Genomic DNA, 15,529 nt, shown 5'->3' with positions numbered 1-15,529 from the left:
GAAAAAAAGAAAGCCCCCACCCAAACTATCATTTTTTCTTTTCTGCTTGTAGATCTTTTGTTCACTGAGCCTTTCCCAGGTTTTTATTTTTTAAAAAACATCTGGAGTCTTTCCTTTTTTTTCTTCCTATTGGTAATTTCTGCCAGATTTTCATTTTGACACTTCCTGTTACTTTTCTTTGATTTCCACTCTCTATTTTTGATTTATGATCCTTGTCTCTGGTGAGCCAGTGAACAGAAACTGGAACCCAAGTGCATCCTGTTCTGTATATCTTGTAATATTGTTACACAGTTGTTTTCCTGTAAGTCAATGATTTATGCCTTAAGACTTCACTCCTTGTAAAATACACTGCAAACCAGATAAGTTAAAAATGCTCAAAACTCTCAGCCAAAATTTGTCAGAAAAGTACTGTGACTTTATGTAGCTGCAAGGAAATTTTTATCTGTGGTTGCGATTTCCAGATTCCGGGTGTCTCAAGGGTGATTTAGTCATGAAAACCATGTCAACACCGGATAATCAAACTGTGGATAATTAAACCTGTGTTATCTGTGCATCAGCTGTACAGTATGTCTGTGCTCATCATGTTGAATCAGGTGTAGTTTACAGCACACATCTGCTCTTATTGCAGTTGCTACACGTTGGTTAACTACCCCAGAGCATCTGGAACAGCTCCTGTGGGCTGTAATACATGAGCATTCTTGGGAACCTAGGAAGCTCTGGCCTAGTGAAAGCAGCTCTCATAAGCTCTCCAGCTCCCATGCTATCCTCCAGATAACTTTCTCAAAATGGATGCCAGCACAAACCCTTAGCTCTCATTCTGTGCTTGGCAAGAGCTTTTGGAAGTTAAAATGAGGCACAGAAGCCAGTTTTTGGCATTCTCTGTAGCACAGTGAGGAGGCTGAATGGTAACACACTGCTCCTGTAGCTCTTTCTGTGGCTCCCTCAGAGCAGCTGTGTAAATGCTGCATTTGACTCACCTGGTGAAGGGTCTTCTCCCAGGCTGAACCATGACTTGCATGGCAGGCTCCTGCTCTGCTGACAGGCACAGTGAGTAATGGACCTACCCAGCTGAGAGGCTCCAAGATACGCATTCTTCACCATCACAAATCCAGAAAATGAGGCTGCAGAGGAGGGTGGCAATTACTCTGTGGGATGAAGGGAGGTGGGACAGGGGCCAGATTGTTGTGTGTTCATAAAAGATGTTCGGGGCAATCGGTTTAGCAGCCTGTAGGTAATGGAAGGAGTTACCTGGCAGAAAGGCAGCTGGGGTTGGTGAAACAAATCTTGGAAAATAATTGACAAGGTGTCAGACTGCTTGATGGAGAGAGAAGTCTTGGGCAATCATGGCATATGTAGACAAGGAGTTGTCAAATTCAGCATGACAGTTTTCTTTCACTGCTCTAAATCTAGAAGAGCCAGATATGTCAAACCTGATCGGTTCTCATGTCCATGTGAAGTCGGTAGTAGGAACAGAGCTCGGGGGAGTAAACCACCAAAAGCAGATTTCTGAAGCACTAAGACTAAGAAAAGCAGAAAAGCAATAGCATTGTTCTGTTTTCCAAGAATACAACATACAGAAAGCCCCAACCTCAAATCCTGTGCTTCTAAATGATACTCCCAGAGGTCAGCAATGTAAACAGCACCCACAATTTACCTCTTGCAAATTTAAGTCAGCTGTACTGCACTTCTTTGCAAACACTGGTCTCGTCAAAATCCTGTAAGAGCAAGTAGAATTGTGTGGAATAATGAGAACTCAGAAAGGATAAGGGGGTATGGGCTGAAACCATTTTATGGCAGCTTTGAAAATCAGAGCCAGCTTGACACTGGTCAAAATAATGAGTTCAAGGTAGTTTGCAAAGTAGATGGAGTGACAAAAGACAAAACACAGCTTTTATTTATTACATTGGGTCTCTTCTTAAAGAAATTCAGTTTCTTCTACAGTAGCAATATGCCTGCACAGAATTTTTTTTTTTTTTTACATTTTTTTAGATACTCCAAGATGTGTGTAACATCCACCAGCATCAGCTTGCTTGGTACATTTTAGTTGTCTTTTTGTTATGGGCTTACAGTAGTGCTGCTATGCTGACAGCTTAGTCCAATTCTTAAGAAGTAAAATCAAAAATACATTCAGGACACCACAAGAGTAAAGCAGAGAATGAAAAAGCAGTCTGAAGGAAGAGAGTGACTCAAATTTCATGATCCAAATATATGAGGATTTTCTGCAACTTTCCAGAAAGGAGGGTGCAAATCAGTAATTCATTTCATCTCAAGATCAAATAAATAGCCAGGATGAGAAAGCTGTATCAGCTCAGTTCTCTCAGCATCCTCTTCTTAACCCAGAAACAGTGTTTTTTTAAAAAAAGATCAAAATGGTTGTGGTGGATGGGAGAGCTCAAGCACCTGCAAACCCATGTGTCCATCAATTCTCTTCTCAGTTTTCTATCTTTTTTCATATTAGGTAATATTGAAGGCTTTTTGGTTTGGTTTGGCTTGGTGTTTTGACTTTATCAAAAGGATGAAATAAAACCAAACGTGGACAGGCAAAATGTGAGTTATCTAGAGCTTTATTACTCAGAAATTACAGGAGTGAGCCCCTTCCTTCTACCCACTAGAGACACCACAGTTGTTTTAACTATGGCTCTAGTGATGAATCCTGTGTGTCTATAGTTGTAATTATTTATAAATACCATACATACACTTCTAAAAATCTTACCTGGGTAGTATCAGATGTCATACAAGAAAGCTTCAACCCAGAGGCAAGCCAATTGCTCAGAATGAGTTGGGTTGGGTGGGAAAGAGGGATCATACACATCAAAGTCTGTCACTGTTCCTCAGCACTGAAAAAAATCCAGAGTGCATGAACAGAAAAACAAACTATAAATCTGCAATTAAAAATACACTTTTCAGATGGGCAGCTGCTTAATGCAGTGATTTTTGAGGGTTTTTTAAACATACATGTGGAAGTAGTTTTAGTACAGATCAGCAGGGATTAAAGGGTTAAAAATAGATAATTTATTTCCCCGTAGAACAGGCTGTCTTACAGGAATCAATTGCATCCAGGTTTTCTGAATATTTTTGCAATGCAATAATTCTTTTAAATTAGTTGGCAAATACATGAAGGGGGTTCCAAATTAAGGCACAAAAATTTATGAAATTGGTTGAGAACTGTAACCAGTTTTTGTTTTTTCAAAGAGAAGCAGATGAAAATGAGCATTAGTACATAGTAAGCTGAGGAATGTCTTAAAAAAGGATTAATTGTAATTTCTCTTAGTCTTTTCAGGACTTTCACTGAGCTACTATATTTTGAGGTATTAATTATTTGTACTCATTAGAGCTAATTATTTTTTAAAAAGTTGTAGTTTCTGTTGGTGTCTTGAAGAACTTATTCTTAGGCCAATAGGCAGCACACAATGGCCCAGCTTCTAAAATGGCAACCCCAAATCTACAGATTTCTGTATTCCTTGAAGTCTCCCAACAGCTGATGCTGGGACAGAGGAGGTTTATGAGGTGTTGCAGGTGTCCAGCAGCAGCCAGTGGGACACACACTGGAGCCTGAGAAAACAACCTCAGTAGAAGTTGCTCTTGGAGCAGTGTGACAGCACCCTCTGTCAAAAGCTGTGCCAGTCCTTCCCATACGAAGCTCTGGAGTTCTTCGATGTTGGAGAAGGAAGGGTAAGTCTTATAAATAGCTCAGAGATCCTGATCCTGCCGTTCTGTCTTAAATGGGGAGGGGGCAGGTAGGGAACCTTCTAAAAAAAAGCTTTCCTTTTTTAGGTTAGTAGAAGATTAGTTTTACTCCTTTTTGGATTATCCAACAAAAGCAGAAATGTCAAGAAAATGCAATTCCTTTTTGCCTGTGGTGTCATAGGCAACCAACCCCTTTTTTTGTAGTACAACACGCTGGTGTGAAGCCAGAGCTCACCAATGTTACAAGATGTTGTGCAAGTGTTTCCACATGGGCAAATACACAATACACAAGGTAAGAGCCTTCCTAATGAACAACTTTTAAATCTCTGCTTCCCTTGCAGTAGATAATTTTTTTGATTGCCTGAGGAGCAGAAGAGCCTTCACATATCTTTAAAATCATGGAAACATAAAGTGGTTTGGGCTGGAAGGGACCTTAAATACTGATTAGTTCTAACCCCCTGTCACGGACAACTAGAACAGGTTGCTCAAAGCCCCATCCAACCTGGCTCCCCCCATAGTTTGTACTCTGTGTCCTCACCATTTGGTGTGGAATGGTTCATTGTTTGACAATTTTCCTGTAGAAGTATAAAGACCACAGAAGAGGCAATGGCTATGTCTATGCTATATCTGTCTTTTAAATTCTGCTTTGATCCTATTCTCAGTAAATCTTGGCCTTTATTTTAAAATACTTATTTTTTATTGAGATTTCCTTCTATAACAGGCCATCAAAAGCTGAAAGATTGTTGTCCCACAGTACAAGAAGGGGGGGATGCTGTTAGTTTGGCCAAACAGCTATCAAAAATATGCAGGAAATATGAGACAAGTTCTTTTTTCTTCAAATGTTTTCTGCAGTCAAGATCCTAGGCTATTAGATTAACTCCAGGGACTAGAAAGACAATAACTTGAACTACAAGTCCCAGGACAGTAGCCAGGTTTCATGTCTTCAGGGATGGGAACAAAAAACCTCACCAAAAATAATAACTTCCTTTCACCACTGAAAATAGTGAACTCCACATGTCAGCTGAATTTCAGAGTCTATTAAGCAGTAAGAGAGGTCACCTCTTCTATCTGCAAGGTCATGAAATTGATGACCATTAAAACTTGACTCTTATCCAAATGCATTTGTAAAATTAATTTGCATATTTTCAAGGACATAAATTACTCTATAGGGACCTAGACTTGGAGAAAAACGTAGGCTTCCTCCTTTTCAGTCCTCAAAATGCTAGACCACTGAGTATTGAAAAATATTAAAAGCTTCAGCCAATCTCCTGACTGAAGCTTAAGTCTTCTCAAACAGTAGCTAAACAGGGTTTCTGACCTCACTGACAGGATGTACCTTTATTCCATAGCATCAAATTAAAAAAACCCAACAACTTTAAAAGATTGTCCTTCGAACTTTGATTTCTGCCATTAAAATTTTCTTTGGTATAACACCTGTCTTCTTTCACAGACTGCTGTAGGCATCCTTCTATTAACTGAGCCTTCTGCTGTACATGCCTTCATTTTTTGTCACAATAAATTTTTTTCAAGTGGAAAACACTATGGAAAAGAATAAAAACCAGATACTTTTTCTAAGCTTTTAGACATCCAGGTATTTTTCCCCAAATATAAAGCAATATATCTTACATGAAGCTCCATAGAAGTACGGTTTCCAATAAATTAAAATATTCATTATAATAAAAAGTATAAATATCTTAATAAGTTTTCTGTTTCCACTTTCAATCCCTGAAAAACACTTGTATAAACTGGCAGAGCATTTCTCTTCCCCAAGTCTATTTTGTGCTCCAACATGCACTCAGAATTGATTCCTTTCCTCTAAAGAATAAAACCATCAATCTCTATATCCTGCCACTTCAAATTCAAGCCGAATGCTGAAGAGAAAAAAAATAGTGATTGACAGAGCTTGGAGAGGGAGCCAGGGGTGCCAGCTCATCCAGCAGAAAATTTCATGTGAAACAACTCCTAGTCCAAGAAAACCAGACCAAAACTCTCACTTTAATATCCATCATTGATGGAAACAAAAGCTGTCGTGTTTCTGAGTATGTTCCAACTTAATGAAGGGACAAGGAAAAACAGAGGAACCCCCAGCTGTGACAGCACATATGAACAACATCCCTTCATGAGGGAAATAAAGCACAGAATTAAAATTTATGGCTTCCCAGTAGCATTACATACCCTGGGAACAGTGAATGTTTTGTTCCTTCCCAAAATGACAAGTGTTAAGATCATAAAATCAAACTCAACTGGAGTAGCAAATTGATTCTAGACTATCTAGTTCTTGCAGGCTATGTCATGCCGAGTGGAGCTGATGGTTGGTTGCCTAGGGTAGCAAAATATTAGGAATAACAGTATATAGTGGCTGTTCCTTATGAGCGTGCCTCCAAGAGGGGAGGAGGTGTGTTCATGTGTTAGTTAATGTGCTTAGCACAGCAGAAACTCTAGAACTGACTCAGTCCTAAGTGTTGCCTTTCTAGCCAACTTTCCAACAGCAATGAACTAATAGCATTTCCAAAGGTTAACATTTCTGTAACTTTGCCAAATGGTAGGGTCATGCCCTGTTTTTCTGCTTAATAACACTTACTTCCCTCATTTTTTTTCTCATGACCTTTTCCCCACTGTTTGCCACCATCCATTTTGGCCCTTTCCCATATTGCTACAGACCTCTAACATACTTCAATATTTGTGTTTTGCTCTGTCTGCAAGGAAGGGCTGCAGAGCTGCTGTAGCAGTAATAACTCTGCCTAAGCTGTAGCTGCTAACCATGCAACAAACAAGGCAGGTCTGGAACTTCTTCTTAACAAGGTTTTTCACAAGTATGATGTTTTAATCTTTTCCCCTTGGATCTTATATGTTATTCCTGATACAGCTGATGTTATGTCTCAGAGGCCCTAAAGAGATTTTGGCTTCTGTGCCTCTGTGCCATCTCCTATCTCAATAAAATTATTCAGTAGCACAAAATGCTACTGAGGACAGATCAGGTATTTACTAAGTAGAGATGCCACTCTTAACCAAAAAAAGTAAGAGACAGAAGTAAGAGATGATCCCTGTGCAAAGATGTCAGTCTTCTGTGAAGGACGCTGAAGAGATGGCCAATATTTACTCTTCCCTTGAGTGGGTTATTTGGCTCTATTATTCCCTAATTCTCAAAGAAATCAATCTTCAGAACTAAATCCACTGTGATCGTGTTCTCTTGTTAGATGTCCAACTTGTTTGCTTTTTTGGAGCAAGGTGCATTTTTTGTAGCCCAACAGCCTCTGCAGGTGGCACAGCAGAAGTACTCACACAGTGAGCAGGGGACGGCCCACAGGCTTTGTCCAAACTCTCATCTGCAGCCAACAAACAGCTAAACATTGCTCTCATCTGCTACCTTAGCAAACAGCTAAGGCTGAGGTTTACAGAGGAGACCTCTACTAACGATCTTGTCATAGCAAGAGCTCACCCTGGGCATGGAGTTCATCCTCTACTCCAAATCCTTGGCTCCCTCAGCCTGTTTATTTCATGAGACCATGGTCCTGCATGTGGTGTTTGCTGCACAGAAATGTACCAGGTGCAGGTTTAATGAGTGACTCAGACAGTAACACCCAATCTCACAGGCTCCTTAGGTGATATCCAAATTCCTGTAACTATCCAATTAACGACAAAAGTTTCCTCCAGGACCTGGCCCTGTGTTGCGTTCCATGGACATACTTCCATAGCAAACGCCACTGCCTGAAACTGCCCTCTGCTTGAAGTCCTGCTTGGACTGTAGGGAAAGGCAGGGAAAGGTCTGAGTATTTTTTTTAATGAGGAGAGGGTTTTTTTTTTCCACTTCTTGCTCATGCAGTAATGGCTGAACTTTGCTTCCTTTCTTCTTATGAATGAAATGTTTCAAAATACACAAAACCACTGAGTTGCAGGCAACCAAAATGCTGAGAAATCTGGAATCAGGAGGTGGTGGTTTCTTCAGGATAGGGGCTGAAAGTGAGGTTTCAACTGAAGCCTTTTTACCACATTGGCCTCTGTTCTCACCCTAGGTTTTAATGTAAATTGCCTAAGTAAGTTGCATGAAGCCAACATGAAGTGAAGCAATAGGAGAAGGATATGTTGGCAAAGAAAAGGGTATTTTGGATATCCCAGTGGTAGGGTGGTCCACAGAAAATGCAGGAGAGGCAAAGGAGTTGTACAGCATGATCATCCATAGGTGCTAATGGATGGAGGTATCAAAATGGAGAAACAGAGAGGCTAAAGTGACTGGGTGTGGGTGTGAGGAGCGACTCACAGGAGCTGGCACAGGATGTGCCTCTGAGACCAGGGTGATGTGTCAGAGGAAGGAGGTCCCTGCCCAGCTCCTCCCAGGGCCATCCCAGCTGACTGCTGGCTCCAATCCCACCTGGTGATGCTCACAGCCTGCCTCCCCTACCCCACTGCGCATCAGCTCCTCACCAAATACAACAATTGTTCAGTTGCTTTTCAAACTCAGACTTGGGACTTGTATTTTAGCTTGAAAATAAACATTTTGAAATCTGTCTTCTTTCTCACAGTGCCGGCACAAGTTGTTTTTAATTATCTTAAGAAAGCTTTCCTTGCCCAGGCCAATTTGTCCACTGTTTGTCTTGTGGAGCTGGCCTATAAACCAGCGTTTAGGGATTTATTGTATAACATTATCAAGAAAGCAATCTTTTAAAAAAACTGAAATCACTTACAACAACACTTTTTTCTTCTTCACAAATGGCTTCATAGAAGCCAAATTATCAAAGCTGACCACCCAAACTTGCTGGACAATGCTTACTCCAAATAAAAATATTTAAGTTTAGCCATGTTTTAATCCTAAAATGTTTTAAGTGATGATTTAGGCAAGAAAAGGAAAGTTCTTCCTGTAGGACACACACACGTACTCTTATTTAATGAAAGAAAACAATGGGCAGAGAGAAGAGCCCATTATTATTCAAACTCCAAGTTTTATTATTCAAACTCCGAGTTTTGTTACTGTCTTTTTCTGTACAGATTCTGAACCATATGAGTGTTGATTGTTGATTTTTTGAGAGATTACCTTTGAAAATTTTGACATTCACAATAAATGTGCTACTCATTTAGAGGAATTCAGTTATCTTAGACTGTAACAAATACTTAATTTTCTTTTTTTTTCTCTGACATATTTCTGCGTAATCCTTTTTTGAACTAATGCCAGTATTTTTCAGATGACTCTAATTTTATTGCTTTCCTACAGATGAAAGAAAAAGACATGTCTTTCTTAAGTGCTCCTCAAAAAGAACAGAAAAGCGGGACTGTTGTAAGTAGAAGAGACTTCAATATTTACATTTTATTACTATTTGAAAGGATATTTGATGGAGGAGAGAGTTCTGCTATTAGTCAGAACATCCTTATATGTCTCATTTCTGAAGCACCTCATCTGCACTAAGAAAATGTTCCCAGACTCTTAAAAGATTACTCCTCAATCTAGAAAATTAAAGAAACCCATTGGAAATCTGGCTCTTTTCAGGGATCCATACATTTTCTGTCGTAATCATCTAGAGCCCCTACACCTTTTTTTCCTTGGGGTGGTCTTACATTTGTGACTGCTGATGCAACTGCCCTTAAAATCTACACGTGCTCTCAGCGTCTGCATGTTTTGATCATCACTGACATCAGTCAGAATGTATAAGGTATTGACTGTATCAGCTCTGATTTTATACTCTACTCCATGGGAATACCCAGGAGATCCTTGATCTTTGACTTTCCACAAATGCTTACAGCAGACCAGCATGGTTGTGTTTGCACTGAGTTTAAACATTTCCTCCCCTATGACAACAATTAGAGTGCTATTTTCTATTCTGCTCTAAGTTAAAGCCGCGAATAACAGTGGAGAGGTCTAACCATGCCCTACTGTCCAAGCAATCCTTGACCAATCTGGCAGCTTTAGGCAGCAATGCAGTTCTGCTCTCAGATGTTATTGTGTCCCTGCCCTGGGAGAGCATTTCTCCACCTGTGTTCTGGGCACCATTCCTTTCTGCAAGACTTCAGAGAATGGTTTCTGAGATAAGTCTAAAACAAAGCAACTGTCCCCACTATCTCCCCCATCCCAAAACTCTCACATACATGCTGTCACAACTTTCAGAGGGCAGCCTAATCTTCAGTTGGTTATTCATGAAAACTGCTGCATTAAGACTGCTCAAGCAGTCTGCAGCTTAATCCTCAAAAACTTTAGTGGATCTTTGGGTTAAGGAGCATGGAGAAGCACTGCTTTGGAGAAGTCTGTCCACTATTTCATTTATTTGTGAAGACCCAAAATACCTGCCTAGTGTGTTGTCTGTACCCTTTAGAGTCAATGACAGAGTGTTGTACCAGGCTTCCATCTTCCACCAAGTACTTAATACTCATGAATGAAGCATACCACATGCAACAGTACTACTAATAAAACCAGCAGGTTAATATTAATTTATTGCACTCTTTTTGTCTTTTTTTGGATAACACCTCAGATGTTGCTGTTGCAGTAGGCCATGTTGGTCTTTCCAATACAAATATCACTCCTGGAATATCTCAGCTACCGCGTAGTCTCTGGTGAAATGCAAGTCTTTTTCTTTCCTCACAGCTCCACTATAAAGAGAAGAGGTGGCTGTTGCCATGGGCAGAAGTTCATGTAACAGCTTTGTGGCTGCAGAAAGCCAAGACTGAATCTAACAGCTCCACCAGTCTGTGGAGCACAGGCCAGGGGTGACCCCCTCATCAGGAGCTCCTGTGCTGTTGCATATAAACATATCATCCATTTTGCAGGCTCCATCCTAAGACTAGTTAGGTGTCTTGCTCCTGGTGTTTCAACTGTAAAGTTTGTTGGAGCCTTATTCCATTGCTTCCTTCTGCCAGAACTTGCTAGAAACTTTGTAATTCCAGACACATTTTTATGGCATATGTAAGCCAACCTATTTTTCTGTTCATGATGATGTGGCATCCCACTTTAAGAGAAGGGCAGCACTCAAGGTTCCTAGATGCCTGTGAAAAGGAACAAAAAAAGTCAGAGGGTCCACAAAAAATTATGAAGTTTTATTAGTAAATTATATACCTGGCATGGAAATAGCTGTGTTGCTCCCAGTTAGTCTAGTATGAGCACACTGTGGTGGATTTTGAATAAGGGGGAGGGTGAAAGAGAAGAGGGAGAGAAAGAGATTAAAGTGAGGGAGAAGAAAGAAGAGAGAGGAAGAGAGGAAGAGAGAAAGAGAGGGAGGAAGAGAGGGAGAGAGGAAGGAAGGGAGGAAGGGAGGGAGGAAGGGAGGAAGGGAAGGAAGGGAGGAAGGGAGGAGGGAAGGAAGGAAGAGAGGGAAGGAGGGAAGGAGGGAAGGAAGGAAGGAAGGAAGGAAGGAAGGAAGGAAGGAAGGAAGGAAGGAAGGAAGGAAGGAAGGAAGGAAGGAAGGAAGGAAGGAAGGAAGGAAGGAAGGAGGGAAGGAAGGAGGGAAGGAAGGAAGGAAGGAAGGAAGGAAGGAAGGAAGGAAGGAAGGAAGGAAGGAAGGAAGGAAGGAAGGAAGGAAGGAAGGAAGGAAGGAAGGAAGGAAGGAAGGAAGGATCACCAGTCCTGGCTCCAGAGTTGGTCCAGCTGATGGGTTGTCCAGGGTTCTGGGGGTGCCTTTTTATAGACAGTTCATTTCTGCCCTGAACCTAAATTTATTGCATTTTATGTAAATTAGTTTTTGTGAGCAGTCTGTTCTTTCTGACCTTTCTGGAAATGAGCCAGGGTGCTTTGGAGGGCACACGTGGTGTTGATCCACTTCTACTGGATTGACCTTTGGTTGACAGTCCATGCCCACTTCTCAACCTCATTCCTGTGCCTGCACTTTACTGTGCTTTCCAAGAACCAGATCAAGAACATTTGTCCCAGAAGAGTGCTGCCCTTCCTCTGTATGCCACTCTTGTCCAGACCCATCCTTGTTCTTTCTCACAGGCATGGTTATTACCAACAATCCCTGGTTGGCTCCATAACTATCTGGCTATCAGTGTTTGGGACATACAGGTTACCCCCTTATCTTCTGGCTTCTACAGCTGCCCTTTATCTAAGTGAATTATTTGTACTGCAGACACACCCCTGGGCCCTACCCAGATGCCTCTGAGCATTCAAAAACACTGCATATTAGGCTGGTCCAGAAGGATTCAGGACAACACTGTAAGTGAAAGATGTCAAACCCAAATGTGTGCAGAGGACTCAAACTGGTGCTCTGCTGACAGCTCTGGTGCCTCTTTCCTCACCAGGGACACAGCAATACCCCAAAGTACAGCTCTGGAAGGCAAATGGAGGACATGAGGAAGAGTCAACAGGAGTAGTTGCTCCAGAAAGGAGAAGGCCAGCTTTTAGAGCTGTACTTACTTAATCTGATTTCAATTTTTTGGAAAAGGGAACCAAAAAATTGCCCAACCCACAAGCAGCCAGGAATTCAAGAGTCTCTTACCTGTACTGGGACACAATATTTTGTAACTGCAGGCTCAAGACAAGAGTCTGAATGCTTCCCAATAACCTCCCAGCAAACCTCAGCAGTTTAGTTATTAGCTATTAAACAGCTGAAGTAAAGCACAGGGACTCTGGTATCTGCTGTGGCTTCTGCAGTCTGTGAGTACCAACATTTGCTGCAACAAAGTTAGGACCATTCCTGTAATATTTTTGGACTCTATTCTTGTAGTTTGATGTTGAGATAACCTTAACCAGTGCTTTAGTGAAGTGCATGTTGCACATTTTATCCTGTTTCATGCAGCCCAGCTGCCACCTCACTCTGCCATTGGCTTGGTGTGTTTAAAGCCTCCATTTAACATAACAAAATGAATTAACATAGCCTTGAGTTTTGGCCAGATAAACATGATACTTTTTTGAGATATGATTTTGTTTTGGCCAAAGGTTAATGACATGTTTAAAGATGCGATATTATTTTGCATTAGAAAACTTATTTCTGCATCATAAATGACTAATTTTACTGAGTTTTGATGGTATTTACTGCATTTTGCGTAGCTTCAGTTCTAAGAAAGAAATAACAAAAAAGTTCACTCTGAGCACTGAGAGGCACGGAACGTGGCACTCTAACAAACACATGATAGGGTGGGTAAAATGAAATATTGATCAGTGTCACATAAGTATGCAGTTAACCACAGATACCCACAAACATTTTTTCTCCAATAATGCACATTTCAAGAAGAAAAATGAACTGGTCTTGGGCACAGTTGGCAGCATTGCTTTGTTCTCTCCTGTAAGATCACATTTTGAGCTGATCATAAAAGTGCCAAATTTTTCTGAGAGGAAATTTTTCATATGAGGACTTTACCTCAGAGTGCCACAGATGGCTTTTTATAGTCAGTGAATTTAACAGTATGGTTTAACTTCAGTGAGGAAAGTAGTGAAAACAGTTTATTTCTTAGCAACACAACAGCACTAGATTTAATTTCTTTTTAACACAGAAGGAAAGAAGCATCTTGTCCTGATGGCAATATGAAGTGGTGCCACAGCACCCTCTGGATGGCTGCAGCAGAGTCAAGGCTGAGCAGAAGTCCTCTTTTCCCAGTAGTCTGGTTCTTCCACTTCCTGAAGACACTGCTAATAGTCTCACTGCTAACAGGGAAAGGATTTCAACTTGTACTTTTAAACTTCACATGAATGTTTTGACTAAGAGGTACCTGGAGCAGTGTGTACCCTGACCTCACTTAGGCCATAGAAAGCCATTTGTTTAGTAAAGCACTGCATCCTTTGAAGCCATGCCCACCTCTTGGGCTCAGGGCTGCAGGGCACCCTCCCCATGTAGCTGATGGATGTGTGATGCATCCCTCATCTGCTTTGAGCAGTGATGGAGATGAGCAGAAGTTTCCCTCCATGAACAGTGATGGCCATGAGAGGATGCTCAGCATGTGCAGTCTAATGGTGCTGGCAGAGCTCTCCAGCATGATGGCAAGCAGCTTGGGGGAAACGCCAAACGCCATTTTTTACTCAGCACATGCTTTGCAAAATTACAGTTTGTCTGTGCTGTAAGTGTTTAGGAAATGTGTTTGGGAAGTACATGTCAGAGATGCTTCTGGAATTAAAGTGAGTACTTGTTTGACATAAGTGGGAAACATGAAAGGCTCAATTAAGCATGTTCAGCATCAGACCCTGAATCAGGGAGGAGGGGCTGATGTTCAGATTGCTCCTTGGCAAAATTACCCCAAGATTTCTCTCTTTTCCCTGCCTTTTCATGGATGCCCTTTTGGGTTCCCAAATGAAGACTTTGCTGACTACAGCTGGAGATTAAGGGAGCGCAACAGACAGGAAAGTAAGAGTCTATTTATCCCTGGCAAAGCCTGCCTTTTTCTAGTTTGGATGGAAAAGAAGACGAAAGTCCACGGAGCACTTGAGTGAACAACAAATGGCATGTGAACAAATGCAGCGAAAGGGAATGCCAAGGCTGTCATCCCCCATCAGCAGTTTGGATGAGTTTCCTCCTCGGAGCAGCACGGGGGAGGCTGTGGGCCCTCGTGCAGGAAGCAGGTGGTTTGCTTTACCCAGAGCCATGCGTAATGGCCGGGGAGCTGCGCCGCACGCCGGCCAAGCTGCGGCAGATGGGCTGCAGCTCGCTCCGCTCAAGGATATTTTTCATGTTATGTGTGGAAAAGAGCAGTAACCCATTTTCGAGATTAAAAAAAAAAAAGCCATTAAAAATGTGAGTCACTGTAATCACTTTTAAAGTGCTCTGACAGGGCCTTTTACTTGCAAAGACTTCACTATTAAAAGAAACTTTTTTTTTTTAATTAAAAACTCTACCACAAATTATCTCAGGCTAATTGAGGTGACATTAGGGATCTGTTCATTTGAAATTACCAAGAAAAACCACCCCAAACACCTCAGAGCACTGGATCCAAACTATTCACTGTGTAAAGCTGCCAGCAAAATATCTGTGTCTGTTCTGTGGCTTAACATAGCACCTTGGGCTGTAAAAGCAACACAATATGCCCTCCACTGCAAATTTATTTCAAATCCTATATCCCCAAAAGGGCTGGGGCACACTCACTCCTTGTTCAGAGAGAGGCAGGACCTGAAGCACAGGGTCCACCCAGGAGCTGGATCCTGTGGGGTGCCTTGGGAACCTCAGGGTGGAGAGATCCACAGCCTGAGTAAATGGTGATCCAAAGATGCCAGGGCTGGTATGCACATCCTGCTACTCTTTGGGGTTTGGATATCCCAGTCAGCATTGCCAGATGCTTGCATGCTTTTGGAGGAAAGATGCCTAAAGTGCTGCTTTCAGAACACAGGCTCACTGTGAGGCTTTGAGTAGTGGGGCACAGAGAGAGCAGAAACCTTTCTGTCATATGTTAGCATCTGTCAAACATCAGCATTTTCTCTCTGGTGCGCCATCACCATTCTTGAGAAAAGACCAACTGACCTGGGCAGGGTCTTCTCCCATCCAGGCACTCCTCCCAGAGCCTATTTACTTACCACACCTCAAACAGTCACTGAATTAGTCACCCTCCTCCCAAATCTGGGCTGAGCACTCAAATCTCTCAGGTGCTGAAGAAAGGGCAGCTCTGTGATGTTGCTTGTCACCACTGCCGGGTGCCACCACACCTGTGTCAGACCCTGGGCCAGAGGCTTTCAAAGTCTCCCGCTGTGCTGGATTTCCTGGAGACCTCTGGGCAGGGGCATCTACTCTTTGGACCACCACCAAATTCAGCAATGAGTCAGAAATCAAATCACTGAAAATAACCGAGGCTGCTGCATCTCTGCAGCAAAACAGCCAACAATAAATTACAGTGTCAAAACAAAGCGTGGGCACCTCCCTGGAGAGGTGGCAGGGCTGCAGCTGTGGGAAGTGGGGGAACCAGGCATCCAACCACAGCACACTGGGTCTCATCCTGGTTTGTGCTACTC

Source organism: Zosterops lateralis (genome assembly GCF_965231275.1).
Source record: "Zosterops lateralis genome assembly, chromosome: 1".
NCBI lineage: Eukaryota > Metazoa > Chordata > Aves > Passeriformes > Zosteropidae > Zosterops > Zosterops lateralis.
Note: the sequence above shows the minus strand (reverse complement) of the source record.